Source organism: Mustela nigripes, chromosome 2, assembly GCF_022355385.1.
Source record: "Mustela nigripes isolate SB6536 chromosome 2, MUSNIG.SB6536, whole genome shotgun sequence".
Lineage (NCBI taxonomy): Eukaryota > Metazoa > Chordata > Mammalia > Carnivora > Mustelidae > Mustela > Mustela nigripes.
The window spans coordinates 107660271-107678216 of record NC_081558.1 but is presented as its reverse complement, the minus strand read 5'-3'; the positions used below and the strand labels follow the sequence as shown (position 1 = coordinate 107678216).

The 17946-nt window shown below is 37.6% G+C and overlaps 1 protein-coding gene across 1 annotated transcript in view; it reads right to left on the bottom strand.

Moving 5' to 3' along the window:
- The window catches only part of CLDN1 (claudin 1), an 84219-nt gene that overhangs the window by 49364 nt on the left and 16909 nt on the right, over positions 1-17946 (bottom strand). The gene's annotated exons all lie outside the window — the stretch shown is intronic.

Below are 17946 nucleotides of genomic sequence, written 5' to 3'. Positions count from 1 at the left end.
CCTAGCCAGGTTCAATGTATGATTTCCATGGGATATAAATATAAAAGCCTATATATTTTTAAAAGCCTGTACATTTTAAAATTATGGAGTGGTCTAAAGTGTTGGAACCATAAACAGGTGTTTTTTTTTTTTTAAGATTTTGTTTATTTATTTGACAGAGATCATAAGTAGGCAGAGAGGCAGGCAAAGAGAGAGGGGGAGGCAGGCTCCCTGCCGAGCAGAAAGCCCGATGCGGGGCTTGATCCCAGGGCCCTGAGACCAAGACCTGAGCTGAAGGCAGAGGCTTAACCCACTGAGCCACCCAGGCACCCCTAGTACACAGTGTTTTGACCACCAGCGTCGCTGAGAAACTGCTAAGGCTGCAGAAAGGGGCTTGTGTGCACTGTATAGGAGTCTGGCGATTAAAGATAAGCCCATACTGGTACTCTTTGCTCAGTAATTGTGCAAACTGCAGAACAAAAAAGACCCTGCTCACCAGAGACTTTCATCTGAGCACCATTGTTATACTGCTGCCTCTGCATCTGCCTTCGTGTAGTCTGTCTAGCCAGATGCAAAAGCTCCCTCCAGTCATCATATTCAAAAAGAAAGAGTTAAATGCCTGAGAGAATCCACATGGTAAATAATCATTAGTGGTCTATGTGGGGAGTAAACAGTTCAAAGTCAAGTTGTTGTTGTTGTTGTTGTTGTTTTCTTGGTATGTGGTTGATGATTTTTCCTTCTAACTGGTGACTTTATTCAGTTTCAAAGGTGGGTTTGTAGTCTTGGGTCTTGATACACCTCATTAAAATAGGTTTGTTACTTTGTGCCACTGGAGTTAACAAGTAGGACAACAGTGCTAGACCCTAAAATTGCTTGGTTGTAGTTGTCATATTTCTCTCCTGACAGGTCCAGTCTGGGAAGAATCTGCTGACAGTTTGCAGATGAACTGGTTTAAAAGTCAAAAGGTAATGGGACACCTGTGTGGCTCGGTTGGTTAAGCATCTATGTGGCTCTTGATTTTGGCTCGGGTCATGATGTTAGGATTGTGAGATGGAGTCTCACGCATGCTGGGCATGGAAACAGCTTAAGATTTACTCTTTCTTTCTGCTCCTCCCTGTTCATGTGTTTTCTCTCTTAAAAAAAATAATAATAATTAAAAAATTTTTTTAAAGTCAGCAAGTGACAACAAGGTAACCCAGAGTTAGCAACAGTAGGAGTCTTTAACACACCAAGGCTGAAAGGACCAAGGAAGGAGATGTTATTTAAACTGGTGCCCAGGGTCCAGGGTCTCCTGGCAGAAGCTGGAAGCATGGAAAATGGGAACGAGATCACAGAAGACAGACAGTGCCAGAGAGGCTGCCCATGGTGCGGAAGGAAAAGGGAAATAGCTGGTTTCTTCCTTCCTTCGTCATCCAATCTCCTGCCACTATCTCCTATTGGCAGAACCAGGAGGAAGCCAGCTGACGCATAGCCTAGTTATCATGATCTACGAGTGGAGCGTCAGCCTCCTTCAATGTCAAGCAGTACATGGGAAAAGGGAGGGACTGATCTAAGGGGATTGGCAAAGGAGCTGGGAACAGATGGGTGAGGGGTCACATATTTGTGGGTATTTAAATAGTTCAGTGGCTTAGACTAAGGTAGTGGCAGAGATATTGAAGAAAAATAGATGTTTGAGGTATATTTATGAGGAAAAAAAGCATGACTTAGTGACAGACTAGATTGAAAATTAAGGGGGAAAAAAGTGTTGTGAATGACTTTAACAATGTTCGTTGATTGGGTTTGTTTTGCAGTTTCTGCAGAACTGTAAGGCTCCTACTCAGAAAAACCCCTGAATGCTTAACCACATTGTTCCTTTAATTATTAACATGCAAGAAGAAAAGGTGGTCAGCATTTGGTTGGACCACAGAGAAAGAAGGAGATTGGTTACTGCTAGGGTTACTGTGATTATTGTCGTTGGTGATTGTTATCAGAAGCCACAGAAGCTATATAACTGAGGAACAGAGGATTTGTGGAATAAGACATCTCCTGGATATCTCTTTAGACTGAAAAGCTGTATTGTTTTACTAGTTACAAAGACCAGCTCACTAGAAAAATGAAAAGTATACCATAGCAAGCAGTTATGGTCATTGCTAGGAGTGTGTGTGTGTGTGTGTGTGTGTGTGTGTGTGTGTGTATTAAGTACTTGAAAGTACCTTGAGAATTTCTATAAAGAGCCAATTAGGCTGTCCAAAAATAAGGTTTTAAATTCAAGGTGTGAAAACAAAGGTAGAGACTAAGGTGTGTCTAAGGAATTCGCAAGTCAAAACACAAATAGCAGCAGACTTGTTCCCTGCAGCTGCCCCTGCATATGAGGGGTGGGGGGTCTGTGAAGTGGAGTGGACAGAAGAGCTCAGTAGTTCCTGGACTCCCTGTCAGCAGCTGTTGCCTGTGAAATCCTCAGCGGAGAGCCAGAATCCAGACACGAGATGCTTCCATTACTACTATTCTATAAATTTTTAACTTTAGTAATGATGTGAGCAAAAGATAATTGAAGCAACTTTATTAGTAATAATCCAAGCATATGATGATAAAGTTAGCTCTAGGGCCCACTAAGGAGACATATTTAAGTGCTTACCCTAGGTAGAGCTTTTTATATATGCTAAATCCTGAAAGGACTACAAAGAGATATAGGACAAATTTCAACACAGTTACAACAAAACCCTTTCATTTTTAACTTTAGTAACATAATTTATTAGTTCGAATAACACTGAATTCCCAGCAAATTCACCCTCCTGGTACATATAGAGATCTCAAATATACTGAAACTTCCATCTATATTCATGGGGAAAAAAAATCTATGACTATGAATTTTTGAATCAAAAAAAGTTAATGTATGTACTTAGGTTGCAGGATTTGAATAGATGATTATAGATATTATAATATTATAGATATTATAGATATTATCCGACTAGAATGAATGAAAAATTTGAGATAGATAAAAGAGATGTTAAATAGTTTGTCATGTCAGAAATGCCCCCAAATGCTGTCTTGACCTGTACAGGATCTCTAAAGCCCAACAGGTAATTATTGGAGATACATTTCTGTACCAGGAAAAATAATTTTTAAAAAATGGATGATCTTCAAAGGAAAATCATTGAAAATCAGTTAGGAAATCAGGTGAATTATCGGTGCTGGGAACCTGAAGAGCAGGGTACAAATGTTTTGATAGAAAATATATGAATAACAAGTTGGCCAAACTACTGAGATTGAGATCTTTGATTTGTGGATGGTGTTAACATCTAACTCTCATTCTACAGGTACAAAACCAATAGAACTATATTGGGAGATAATTAAAAGATTTACAGATAGTACCAGGACTTGTCCAAGATACTTGATAGTTACAATCAGAGTCCAGTCAGAAATTTTGACATTCTAAGCAAGCAAGAAGCAGGTCCTCAAATCAAAAGGATTTATTGGACAGTAAGGCAGGAGAGGAAAAGATGAAAGTGAGGCTTCTGAGTAAATTCAGAGTAATGTCCAGTTATCTTTCTCTGAAAATTTCGTTGACTATGGCCCTGGGTTTTCAGCTTTATTCAACTCCAAAAAAGGCTAAAAGATATCATCTGTTTTGGAGCTTTGGCAAACTGGTCAATGGGAGGAGAAAGATAACAGAAAGTAAGGTGTAGAATATTTACCAGGTAAAAGGGGGATTTAGAAAGTTTTGAAAAAACAACATTTCCAAATTTGGAGTCCTCTACCTTGTGATGTCTAGGCCAAAATCTGGCATTTGTGTATCATCCATTAGATAGCAGTTTGGTAAGACCTATGAAGTACTGTAAAAATAGCCAGTAATCTCATTTATGTCAGCATAGCAAAGAAAATTTAAAAGTAGGAAAACGGCTATATGCAAGAAGAACATCACCAAACTGAAAATGGGAAACAATAAAATGTACAGTTTTAAGAGAATATTTAAGTAAAATATGTCTCATTTTTAGGGAACAACATTAGGTGATAAAACAATGATTATGGAGACTAAGCAGAGCCATGAAAAATATTAATACAATCAGTGTTGAATGAAATAAACAGAACACTAAATTAAAGGTATATTCTGGTAATAGTAATGAAAAGAATTATCTATCTGTGGACAGACACTGGACGATATTACGGTAAGCATCTTTCTTTCTGTTGGCTTGCGGCTGCAGCTCATAAAAGAACTTCTCTCGTGTTGGAATTTTGGGGGGGGGATGTCTGCCTTGTCTCCAAAGGTGTAATTGCACATGTAAAATCTAGCCCTTTTTTTTCCTTTCTGAGTCCTGGCCAATGCTCGGGCTTCAGACATTCTTTTCTCCAACATCCTCCTATGGGTTAGCATCCGGGGACAGGCCCTGCCTCTGAAGAGAATTCCTGACATTTTTCAATTCCTCTGCCTATGACTAGGTGCATAAATCAGTTCTATGGGGCTAGAAACAGGATGTTCTTCTGGGCTTAAGATGTTCTTGATTAGATATTTTATAATCAAACTTTATAGCATAAAACTGATATTTTGATTTATACCAGAGGACTGGGACATGACTTTTTTTTTTTTTTTTTTTTTCTGGTCGAGGTAGAACAGTGATATGACTACCACCTTCAAGAAAAACTAGGAAAGACCTCAATGCAAAAATCCTCAATAAAATACTAGCAAACCAAATTCAACAGCACACCAACTGAGATTTATCTGTGAGATGTAAGGATAGCTCAATATATACAAATCCATCAATGTGGCCACCACATTAACAAAAGGAAGGATAAAAATCTTAGATCATCTGCATAGAGGGAGAAAAAAAGAAAACATTTAAGAAAATTCACCACCTTCCATAATATTAAAAAGAAACCTCTCAACAAATTATATATAGAAAGAATGTACCTCAACATAGTAAGGACCATAAACCCAGAGTGAACATCATACTCAATTGCAAAAGGTTGAAAACTTTTCCTCTTAAATCAGGAACAAGGCGTGGACACCCGCTCTCATCCCTTCCATTTAACATACTACTGGAAGACTTAACCCCAGCGATTAGGTCAGAAATTGGAGAAAAGGGAACCCTGACACACTGTTAGTGGGAATGTAAATTGGCACAGTCATGAGGGGAAATACAGTGGTTATGTAGATAACTAAGATCACTAAGTTATGTAGATCTTCTACAGGGAGGGTACATTTCATTCCATGATGTTGACAACTCGTCTTGGTTGATACCACCAGTCTCATCAGGAAAGTCTAAGTATTGGTAAGCTGTCAAGCTCTTGGGTGCAGATGCACATTTTACAATTATAAATGGATATACAATTTTATTTGAAAGTGCAAATGTTATCATTGGCGACAAATACTTAGTTGTTTTCTGTGGAGTGATAGTCTTGCTTCACTTACTTGCAAAAAAAATGGCTGCCTTATATCCACGTTTGATTAACCATAATTTGACCTTCAGTCATCCTTTCCAGTAGAAGTGGTATTCCATGAAAGAAGTAATTAGTTCAGTTTCCAACTCAAATAACCATTCAAATGCTTTTCCTTTAGACAGCTATCATACTTTGGTATGTAACAGAGGTGCCTAATGCATACTTCTCATTTCATCACACAGAATATTAACTAGGCGTGTTGCCAAGGGTTAAGGTTTGACAAAATCAATAATCCCTAGCACTTCGTAAAGGATATTCTGCAATGAATGGAGGAAACTGATGTGGCAGAGAAAAATACAGTGACTATGAGTACAGTTGAATGTCAAAGCCTCGATCCATGCTCATCCACTGGAAGTTTCACACCATTGGCAAAAAAGATACACTAGTTTTGAGTTCAGAAAATTCCTGAACAAGTCTCGAGGTCCTCCAGAAGATTGAACATCAAACTTTGAAAGCCTTCGAATTTGGGTGATTGTGCTGCAGAACTGGAATTTAATTTTATGACTTTCTGCAACATCTTGACAGGACCATACCATTTGTGCAAAAATCCAAACCCACTATATATGAGAGACCCAGAGTTACCATTGAGAGTAAATGTTGATAATAATGACAAGAAAAGATAAATGTCAATGAAAGTTATCAAACTGTTTAAATAATTGAATAAAATGTCTCGTGATTATGATACTACTTATTAAGTGGAATGTCTTCAAGTACTTGGTTACCTTTTAATTTTGGCCTGTGGGCCATGCAGTCTTTTTGTCTTTTTAAGATTTTATTGATGTATTTGACAAAGAGAGAGAAGAAACACAAGCAGGGGGAGTGGGAAAGGAAGAAGCAGGCTTCCCATAGGGTGCCCGACAAGGGCTAGATCCTAGGACCCTGTGATGATGACCTGAGCCGAAGGCATATGCCTTTGCCACCTGAGCCGAAGGTGCCCCCCAGGAGCCACCCAGAAGCCCCTAATTACCTTTTAATGGAACAATATATTTGCAAAATATAAAAATTCTTTTGGAATGATCAATAATCCAATTTTTTTTTTTTACAATTTCTGACAAATGTTACCTTTTAGTTACTTCTAAGTGGGAACTTTCACTGAACCAATAGCAAAGAATACTAGAAGATATACCTTATACTATTTTCCCCATGCTATTTAAAGGAAAGAATAACTAATAATAGATAAGGTGACTATTACAAACAAGAAGTGTAACTATTTAATACCAACATCACCTCAATAAATTAGGTACCCATAATTCCCAATGAAAGCTGAGGAAGTTGAGGCTTTGAGAGGATTAATGACCTCACCAAGGTCACAGAGTAGTAAATGGGAGAGACTTAATCATAAAGCTATGTAAGTGTCATTGTAGATTCCAGAACTGGTTAGAGACAGTTAAGAAAGCTCATGTCCAAGTAGGTGGCTCCTCATCCTTTGAACTGTGACTGGCATTACTATTCACTGGCACTGACAAGCCTCCCATAATCTAGCCCTCATGTATGTTCATGACAAAAGAGTCTCTCCCAGGAGTTTCTCAGACGACAGTGTCTCTTTCTGTGATCTAGGAGCTGAGTCACAGTTACAGAAAGCCTGACAACCTTGCCGCAAGGCCTCGAGGCTGGGCGAAGAGAGAAGGGCCTGTTTTTGAGCTTCAGAAAATGCTGACAGCTTTGACGCTTGATTAAAGATCATGGCTGACAGCAGATCTGGAAGGTAGTTTGGGGCGAGCTTAGCAGGAAGAAAATCTCTAGTGACAAATAGAAGATAACCTCATAATGTACTAAAAGGTACTCCTGAGGGTAGAGCTGAGAAGTTTCTGACTTAATGACATCCATGGCCCTGCACTTCAGTGAGTTTCTTGCCTTTGGAGGTAAAAGGATGATCGCTCCTGTAGGAGCGCGAAGGGAGGATTCAGCCTCTTCTAGATTGTACCACTCGAAGCAGACTTAGGTAAGGGAGAATTTTGACCAAAGAAAACACTGCCTTCCTCCTTATCATTTTCATCTCCCTTCCTGGTAGTCAGGTAGTCAGTTTGTCCCCGGAATTTTACAAACATGTAACTAAGCAGAATATTTCATCTTTTATTCCATACCTCTGCTATCTCACAATGAGTATCTTAAAACAGAAATGTAATACCACACCTTATAAAGGGGTGTGAAAAAAATCAGAAATAAAGAATTATTATAGTTCCTCTTTGTTAAGAATCCATGGAATAAACTATAACATAATGTTAAAGGAAAAGAAGAAAAGTTAATTACTAATTAATCAAGAAGTTATTGAATACCTGCTCTGGGCCAGGCAGAGTTGTAGAAGCCAGAAATAGAACAGTGATGAAAGCAGAAACATCCTCCACGGTTAGGTAGCCCGCATTCTGTTGGGGGAGATGAAAGATATGCACCTGTGCACCTGAGTATGTATGTAATATATCTGTTTGTGAAAAGAATTATGGATAAAAAGCGGGTAAGATGTCAGTCAGTGCTGGCGGTCTTGGTTATATGTTGTGTTTAGGTTGGTCAGGAAGGCTTCTTAAACAAGGCGGCATTTGAGCAAAAACCTGAGTGTAATGAGGAATGAGTGAACCACCCTGCTTTCTGAGGGAGGAGCTGTGCTATCGGATGATATGACAAATGCAAAGGTCCTAGGTTGGGCATATGGTTTTTCTATGGGAGGGTTATTTGCGATTCAGAGTGAGCAGGGGGAGGGAATGGTATCAGAAAGGGAAGCAAAGGTCATCTAATGCATGGGGATTTACCGGCAATGGGTCAAGGTATGCGGTTGGAATTTTATTCTGAGTAAGATGTAAAAGCTGCAGAAGGTTTTTTTTTTTTTTTTAATTTTAAATTTTAATTTTAATTTTAATTTTTTTTAATTTTTTATTTTTCATAAACATTTATTTTTATCCCCAAGGGTACACGTCTGTGAATCACCAGGTTTACACACTTCACAGCACTCACCAAAGCACATACCTTCCCCAATGTCCATAATCCCACCCCCTTCTCCCAACCCCCCCTCCCCTCAGCAACCCTCAGTTTGTTTTGTGAGATTAAGAGTCACTTATGGTTTGTCTCCCTCCCAATGTTGAAAATAGAACTGCCCTATGACCCAGCAATTGCTCTACTGGGTATTTACCCTAAAGATACAAACGTAGTGATCCAAAGGGGCACGTGCACCCGAATGTTTATAGCAGCAATGTCCACAATAGCCAAACTGTGGAAAGAACCTAGACGTCCATCAACAGATGAATGGATCAAGAAGATGTGGTATATATACACAATGGAATACTATGCAGCCATCAAAAGAAATGAAATCTTGCCATTTGCGACAACATGGATGGAACTAGAGCGTATCATGCTTAGCGAAATAAGTCAAGCAGAGAAAGACAACTATCATATGATCTCCCTGATATGAGGAAGTGGTGATGCAACATGGGGGCTTAAGTGGGTAGAAGAAGAATCAACAAAATGCAGAAGGTTTTGAGCAGAAGAATATCATGATATGAACTGGGTTCCAGGATAATCATGCTGCAGCCTAGAAATCAGACCACGAGGGAGTCCATGAGGACTGAAGCCCAGTGAGCAATGAAAGGTCTAACGAAACATCTGTAATCCAAATGAGAGATGATGGGACTTGGAAACGGGTGGTGAGAGAGAGATTTGAGACAGATTTTGACAGGATTCAATGATGGACTGAATGTACTGTGGGAGTAAAAGAACGCAGTCAAAGGTGTAGTTAAGACTTTGGCCCGGAGCACTGAAGAAGCAGTCACATTTAAACTGAAGAGGGAGTGGCAGTCTCAAATTTTCATTTGGATTGCTTTGGTATCAAGAACTTGTTTTTGTCCATGTTTTGTTTGAGATTCCTATTAGACTCCTGGCGGAGATGTTGAGTAAGTAGCTGTATATCAAGTTTGGAGATTTTGAAGAAACTTGAGTCTGGAGTCTTAAATGTCAGATGGTTTTAGTTGTGAGAGTATTGACAACAAATTATGAAGGAGAAACCAAAAGAAGATGAGTAGTTTTCAGAGTTGTTTTCTGTTCAGATTTATCCCACTCTAGAGGATTTTTCAGCGAGCACCGTTATTTTTTTTGTTGTTTTTGTTCTAACAAAAAACACTACCCTCTAAGCTACTTGTAGTTTAAAACCATGTCTCACAATCTTTATAAAGGGAAGTTGTGGCTTTATGACTATTTCAGGGAGACAGCTCAATTAAAAAAAATGGTAATAATTTTATTAGTGTTAGGTAAGTGTTCAGAGTACACCATATACAGTTTGTTGTGGGTACTTAACTTATAATTTTGGTTGAATAAAAGGCTGATTAGTATAAAAGCACAATGTATTAACAAAGTGAATACATGAGCTACAAAATCTCAATCTAGAATGAGAATTAATTCACTAATGTTTTTTTAAAGAGAGTTTAAAAAGCCATGAGTAGTAAAAACATTTCAGCATACCCTGTTTAAACAACTGACTAATCTCCTTCGAGAGTTAAAAAATTGGTATTTTCATACAAATTGGTATATTCATATAAATGATATATTCAATAAACATTACTTTTATGCCTTATTTTAAAATAGTCAACTCTAAAGTCCATCTAAAGAACAACATTCTTTAACCTAATTTTATCCCAACAACCAAGTCATTGGTTCTGACAAATTCCGGTGTTACTTATGATGTTCCTACTATATTAAATACTTGAATATAAACTAGAAACTCCATTATTTATAAAAATTGAATTAAGTAGAGTTTTTGAAAATGTCTTAAAAATCCAATAAGAAAGTAATGAGGATTAAAACATAAAGTCTATCAAATTTCTACAAAAGAATTCTATATAAAATCTACAAAATTTCATGTTTTCTCTTCTCCAGTAAAATCAAAATATAATGTGGGGATTGCTTTTTTCTAGCTTTATTTTAATCGTCTGTTAATATATATTAAAAGCATGGGGCTTCAATAGAAGTGATTATTTCAGAGCTCGAAAATTGCAAAATTTAGGAAAACTGCCCTGCAAACTTTCTCATTACTATGGAAAAGACACATTCGTGTTCATTTTTTATGAACAGAAGTTATCAGTTGCCTACTATGTGCCAGGTACTGGGCTGGACACTTTCTGAGATTCTCTGACCGTCCCGAGGTTGAATTTGTGGGGGTTGGCCGGGCCACAGTAGTGCACAGAAGCAATGATTCAGTTACATTCATCCGGATGCAGGGAATTAAAAGATTTATGACGTGCAATAAAACCAGGGAAAGAAAAAAAAAAAAATGAATGTTACAAGTTTCTGAGGAAACAACAAGTCTTTATAAAAACAATTTTCCTTTCTTTAGAGAACCTATAGCTTAGGTGTTTGTTTGAGAGGATCAATCCTACTACTTTTTTTTTTTTTTCAAGGAATTCTTTTTTCCTTTTTTCTGATCTAAACTCCCCCATGGTGAGGGAGCAGTTTAAATTTTAAAAGATTAAATAACACAAGGAACTTCATCTCAATCTACTTAATTTCCTAGGATTCTTGGCCCAAATACTAGGCTGTTTTATAAATGTCCAATAACCTGAGATCATGAGGAGGGGGAGGTTTGAATCTATTTGTGCAGTCAATTAAGCAAGAGAGTGGAGAAGGACCAGGATTTGGACTCAGACATTCTTCGCCTAAGTCTGAGCTCCAACATTAATTTTGTGAGTTTAGTGAATGTGCCCCCTACCACACCGTGATATATTTGTATATGAAGAGATTGATGATTATATTAGACAAGACTCTTTCAGAAAGAGAATTTAAGTCAAAAGAATTAAGAAAATAAGAAATTTACTAGTGCCCATAACTGAAAAGTGGAGTCACAGCTAACTTCAGGCCTGGCTGCATCTAGGGGCTGAAATTGTGTTATTAGGCACTGTTCCTCTCCATCCTACAGTGTTGCTTTTCTCATAGAGGGGGGCTTATTTATTATTTTTAACTTTTTTGGCTGTAGGTTTTTCTTTCTTCATCTAGCAAATTCTAGAAAAATAAAGGTTTCTCCCCCCCCCCAATAATTATAATAAAGAATAAAACAAGAATGAAGTCTCATTGGTCAAACTTGGTTCATAGGTTCTGCCTTAATATAGTCATTCCTCACTTGTTTAATTAATTTATATAGTAATAACTACTTGAGGTCTACTATGGGATAGGCACTATGGTCCTAGACCTCTGTGATATAGTGGTGAACAAGTATATAAATATATAAACATATAAATTTCCTGCTTTCATCAAGCATTTAATCAGAGGAAGAGGCAGATAATACACTAACACATGAATAAATATACAGTATAACATTCTGCCATTCTTGTCACGTTAGGAAAAATGAAGTAGGACAGGAGACTAGAGAGTGATAGGGCTCTTTTTCATATAGGGTGATTAGACACAACTTTTCTGATGTGGTGATATTTGTGATTCTTTTGGGAGAAACTGGGAGCAAAACAATAAATTGAAGATGCTTGCTTGTGTTGCAGGGCTGGCTAGGAGACCAGAGGTTGGCGCAGAATGATTTAGGGGAACAGTGGTAAGTTATGAGGTTGGGAAGGCAGCTAGTGTCAGATTTCATTTTACATTAGTTGGAAATTCTGGAGGATCGTGAAGAATAAAGACAGGGAATTAGCCAACTTACATTTTCAAAAGATCAATCTTTTTGCTGTTTGGGGAATAGACTCTAGGGCATGGGACTGGAACCAGGGAATCATTTGAGAGGTTACCCCACTGGTCTCGGTAGGAGAGGATGTGGTTTGGGCTGCAGTAGCAGATAGAGAGAAATGGTCTGATTTGGGACGAATTTTGAAGGTAGAGTTGACAGGGGTCACTAACGGATTAAATATCTTTCTTCAAGAGAAAGACCAAGAATCATATCTTATGATTCTTCATATAGCCAAGACCAAGAATCATATATTATGATTCTTGGTCTTGGCTATATGAAGAATCTGCCAGACATACCCATCTTCCTAGGGATGAAATGGAGATGGAAAATTAGATATGCATGTCTAAGGGAGTCTTGGCTATTTATCCTCTTTATTCTATAATAATATTCATCATGATTATTACAGCCCACTCAAGAATATCGAATATACTGGTGTTCCAAAAAATTGTAAATATTTATACACATATATAATGTTCCTATACTGCTGGGTGGTAGGACAGGCCATCTGAACCATACTTACAGAGAGTAATGTAGGATATTTCTCTGAAACAAACCATAGTGCCCTTAGTTAAAAGGAGGGAGTAAATACTAGACCTTAAAAAAAATCACTAAAGATGACTAGTATCAAAAGATGTTTAGTGTAAAATTTTCTTAAACTCTAAAGCTTGTATCTGTCCATTAATTCTCAGAAAAAAAAAAAAGTTATTTTTGGAGCATAACAAATAGCATGGAGGACATGGGGAGATAGAGAAGAGAAGGGAGTAGGGGGGAATTGGAAGGGGAGGTGAACCATGAGAGACTATGGACTCTGAAAAACAATCAGAAGGGTTTGAAGGGGCGGGGGGTGGGAGGTCGGGGTACCAGGTGGTGGGTATTAGAGACGGCACGGATTGCATGGAGCACTGGGTGTGGTACAAAAATGATGAATACTGTTATGCTGAAAATAAATTAAAAAAACTTTTTAAAAAAGTTATTTAATGTTTGTAGACCTACCCAAATTCCTTCTTCTGAAGTTTGAATCTTTGCATATGCCTCATCTTTATCACATTTTTTCCTCTCTTTTTTAATACTGTTAATTCTTTTTAAAAAATATTTTATTTATTTATTTTACAGACAGAGATCACAAGTTGGCAGAGAGGCAGAGAGAGAGAGGAGGAAGCAGGATCCCTGCTGAGCAGAGAGCCCAATGTAGGGCTTGATCCCAGGACCCTGAGATCATGACCTGAGCCGAAGGCAGGGCTTAACCCACTGAGCCACCCAGGCGTCCCTTTATCACATTTTCTTTTCCGCTTTTGCTTCAAGTGTTCTGGGTCACTTAGCCTAGCTCCTGCATTTCATTCACTGCATTGTGTAAACCTGTGTCTGCCTACCCTGTTCTCCACTGGGACTGCCTTTTTTAATTCTGTCCATTTGGTATGTTCCTGACCATGCCTAGGTCAGGTGTTTCCCTCTCAGCTTTCTCAGACTCTGTAAAGCTCTTACCTGCTCCCTGCCTCTGGGCTCCTTAGCACTCAGCACCAAGAGTCTCACTTCTACCACACTTGCCACACTGATGTGCATGTACATTTGCTACTCAAGGATTTCCGTCTCAAGTTAGCATTGCTGTATCACAGTGAAAGAATCAATATTCTTAGTATTTTGATATTTGATATTGGTTCTTTATAGTTAGTGATGGACCAGTTTACATTTGTAAATGAGGATGAGAACCCATTTCTTTATATCCTAGCCAACACTTGGTGTTTTAGGTCTTAAGACTTTTATTGCTCTGAAGAATAGGAAACTATCTTTTTCTGATTATTTCTCACAACCTGATTTGTACCCTCATTGACTTTTATTTTTCTCCAGATTTTTGTTTTTGAGGTCCTCGGTGTGGGCTTCTGGACTATCCACGGCACAATCTCTAGGGAACATCATTCATATAGATCACCTTAAGAATAGTGTCATTCTGGGTGTTTGCAAAAAAGGTGACCCTGAGGCAAAGACTGTGTTTTACTCATCTCTGTACTTCCTGTTTGCATCAGGATTTGGCACAGAGTAAGCACTAAATTGAGGAGAGGATAGTTTCACTGATAACATTTCAGCAAAATTGCTTCCCTTCCAACATCTCATGAAGAAGTAAAATAGTAAAGTGGGTGCTTCTAGACAGTTTTATATATGTACATTTCATGTTTTATCATCTTTTTTAAAGTCATATCATCAGGAAATGTGCCTGAAATTGTAACCTGGCATTTTAATTCTGTAATATGAGTCTCTTAATTCTGAGCCTGTGTATTATTCTGGAAAGCACATATGGAGGTAAGTTAATATGAAATCAGAGAAAAGACCCTATCCAATCAACAGTGCACTTGAAATTGTCAAGGTAATGGCTTTCATTTTACCAAGAGAATTATTCCTGAGAACCATAATCCCTTACATTTGTTCAGTGTTTTTGGTTTATAAAGGACATTCACATGTATATGTCATTTGATTTCTGCGAAAACTCTGTGGGTTAAGTCACACACAAATTATTACTGAGGCTGAGACCCATTAGTAAGTTGGCTGAGGTGATATAACTAACGAGACAAGCAAAATCTGATATTGATGGGCAGCAGTGTGCGCATCTGTGCAACTCAACTTCCTGACTTGCTATGGAATGTGGCCATGGGAACACCATTCTATTCAATGAGACATAAAAGTGAAAGCTTACTGACATTTCTTTGTTTTATTACATATTTTTTCTTTGTCTTTTCTGACATACTATTGGATACAAACAAAATGATATATAACACATGCAAGTTTTAAAGAATAATAATTATATATAATGAATACCTGTGAGCCCTCTACCTAACCCAGGACTAGAACGCAGCCAACAACATCCACCTGCCTCTGAGTTCTTCACCTCTGCCACTTGTCTTCTTTCATGGGTGACATTGTTCTGAGTTTTGTGTTGATCATTCCTATGCTTTTCTTTTTCCATAGTTTTGTCTCTTATGTCTATATACCTTAACAAGTATTACTTAGTTTTGAGTTTTATAAAAATGGTATTATGTTCATTGTGTCCCTGTGGGACTTGTTTTTTTTTTTTTTAATGACTCAAAATTACATTTCTAAATAACATAGTCATTGAATGAATAAAATGATTTATTTTATGTATAGCTCTACTTTATTCATTTTCACTCCTACGAGATATTCCATAGTATGAATGCACCACAATTTATTATTCTCTCCTCTCATCAATGGACATTTGGAAGTATTCCGGTTTTCTTGTTGCTATAGTTACTAGAGTGGTCTTTTGTGCTCATGTGTCCTGTTATATATGTAGGAGTTTCTCCAGTAGTGCATTTTATGTCAGGTTGTTTAAATTTACGGTACAGCAATATTTCCAACTTTGTTAGACCAACTGAGGGACCCACTATCATTCATCAACATTCCCTTCCACATTTATATTATCAGACCTCTTGAATTATGCCTATTGTCTAAAGTTACATTTCACTAATTTTATTGATAAGGTTTTATTATTATAGCTATTAATGAAGTTGGACATACTTTTGCATTTTAATGACCTTACATCATTCATCTTTTATGAAATGCCTTTTTTATGACCTTTGCTTATTTTTCTATTGAGTTGTATATTTTAAATTAATTTATCAATGTTCTTTATATATTCTGGGTATTAAATTTTTGTTTATTATATGCTGTGTGGTGATATTGACTCCTAATTATGGACTGTCTTTGTATTTCCCTATTATGTTCTTGGTGAACAGAAGTTCTTCATTTAGATAGGGTTGTATACATCCTTTTTGGAAAATTGCTTCCTTTTGTGTTTTACATTAAAAAAAAATTCTGGGGGTGCCTGGGTAGCTCAATGGGTTAAAGCCTCTGCCTTCAGCTCGGATCATGATCTCGGGGTTCTGGGATCGAGCCCCACATCAGACTCTCTGCTCAGCCGGGAGCCTGCTTTCCTTCATCTCTCTGCCTGCCTCTCTGCCTACTTGTGATCTCTGTCAAATGAATAAATAAAATCTTTAAAAAAAAAGAAAGAAAAAAATTCTGTAATTCATAATAAAGACTTGGTTCTCAGATTTTTTTTTCCTTCTGAAATTTTTTGAATTTTTGTTTTCCTATTAAAGTCCTTAACCCATGTGGAATTAATTTTTGTGCTAAATTTAAAAAAAATAAAAGCTCCTTTGGGAGAATAAAGTGCTTTATTTCAGTTCAACTTAATTAAGAAATACTTGTCCAGTTTTCAGATTTTATCTTTCCCAAACTGAGGTGTGTGTATATGTGTGTGTGTGTGTTCACTTTTTTGGGGGGGGTGGCTGGGAAAGAGAATCAAAACAATTATGTCATAGAGATGATGAAATAAAGGAAGTAAAATCACTAATCAGTTAAAAATAAATGTATTAAGATTATGGTTTAGCTAAGGACTTCCCTGAAAATTTCATATAACAGAGGAAAATAACTCAGACTCTGCTTTATAATCATTTATCCTCTTAAGACAGTATTATTTGTTAAATAGAAGTAAGCTTTTAAAAAAAGAATTTGCAAACAAATAAATAAAAATTAAAAAATTTTAAAAAAAGAGTTTGCCTTGTATTAATGCCCATTTTGGGGGGGGTAATTTAAAATTATGGAAAATGACAAGAAAATAGGTTATTTACTAAAAAAGACAACAGTAATCCCTGAAAACCACGTCCCTTTAACTCCTTCTCTCCTCTCACTAAAACAAACTAACAACAACAACAAAAAAGCCAGAAAATAAAACCACAGCATAAGAGGAAGGGTGTAGACAACAGTGTAATCTATAGAGTACTTGGGTATATTCTTTAGCCAGAACAATTTTGAGGCATCACTGATGCTGAAGGATGACACAGCCCAGGGGGTTATAGTCCAGACCATTCATTCTGGAATCTCTTGTGAAGCTACTACCTACGACCTTCCTCTCAGAGGTTCTGATTGCTGTGACCTGGGATAATGCCCTGGAATTGGGAAGTTTCAAAAGTTCACAGGTGATTCTGATTTTGTTATGGTTAAGAACCACCTCATGGGGCCAAATTCCTCATTTTACAGATTGAAAAACAAGGGATGGAGATCTCCACAGCTCACTGTGGCTCACCCATAGCGGAATCAGTGTGGATTCCAGTTAGTTGTCTTCCTACACAACATCATTCACCCTGCGCAGGCCCAGGAGAGGGTCCTACTCGTTTCCTACATCATTTAGCCTTGTCTACGTTTAATAGCACTGGGCCTATCATAGATGTTTAGTAAATATTAAATGAATAAATTCCTATCTCATGTCCAATTGCCAATGCTGGCCATGTTGGAAAAACCTGCCAATGGAAGTCCAGTATACAAAATGGATGAGGTTGCAGAGGCTCAGAGCATTGAGGTTTTTATTATTATTATTATTATTATTATTATTATTATTATTATTGAACTCAACGAGCTGTCCCCACACCACCCTAGAATCTGTAGGGACTTCTGACAGTTTCCATGGCACCAGCTAATTGTAGAGATTTTAGGGCAGGTTGGGGGCACATGGAATGTGTCTGGGGTGGGACATGCAAAAAGAAGGGAAAGAATTCACTACCAGATTTTATTAGGATTAGCCACAAGCTTGAAGATGGGAAATATAAAAATGGCATGGAGTTTTCTTTTCCCTGAACTGGGGCACACACCCACATAGGAAGTCCTACGTGAGGAAAGGGGGAACAGTATGGATTGTAGAATAATGGCATCCAATAAGGATGAGCTCACACGAAAGTGTATGCCTACTTGGTAAGATTTACAATCCAGGTTTTTCCCTTACAAGTTCTTGTCAGGAGTACCTAGGCATTTTATTTCCTCTCAAATGTCATGGGCCTGGACCCCACCCCCAGAGATTCAAATTCTGCAGAAAGAGTGGGGGATTCTGACGCAACTGCTTA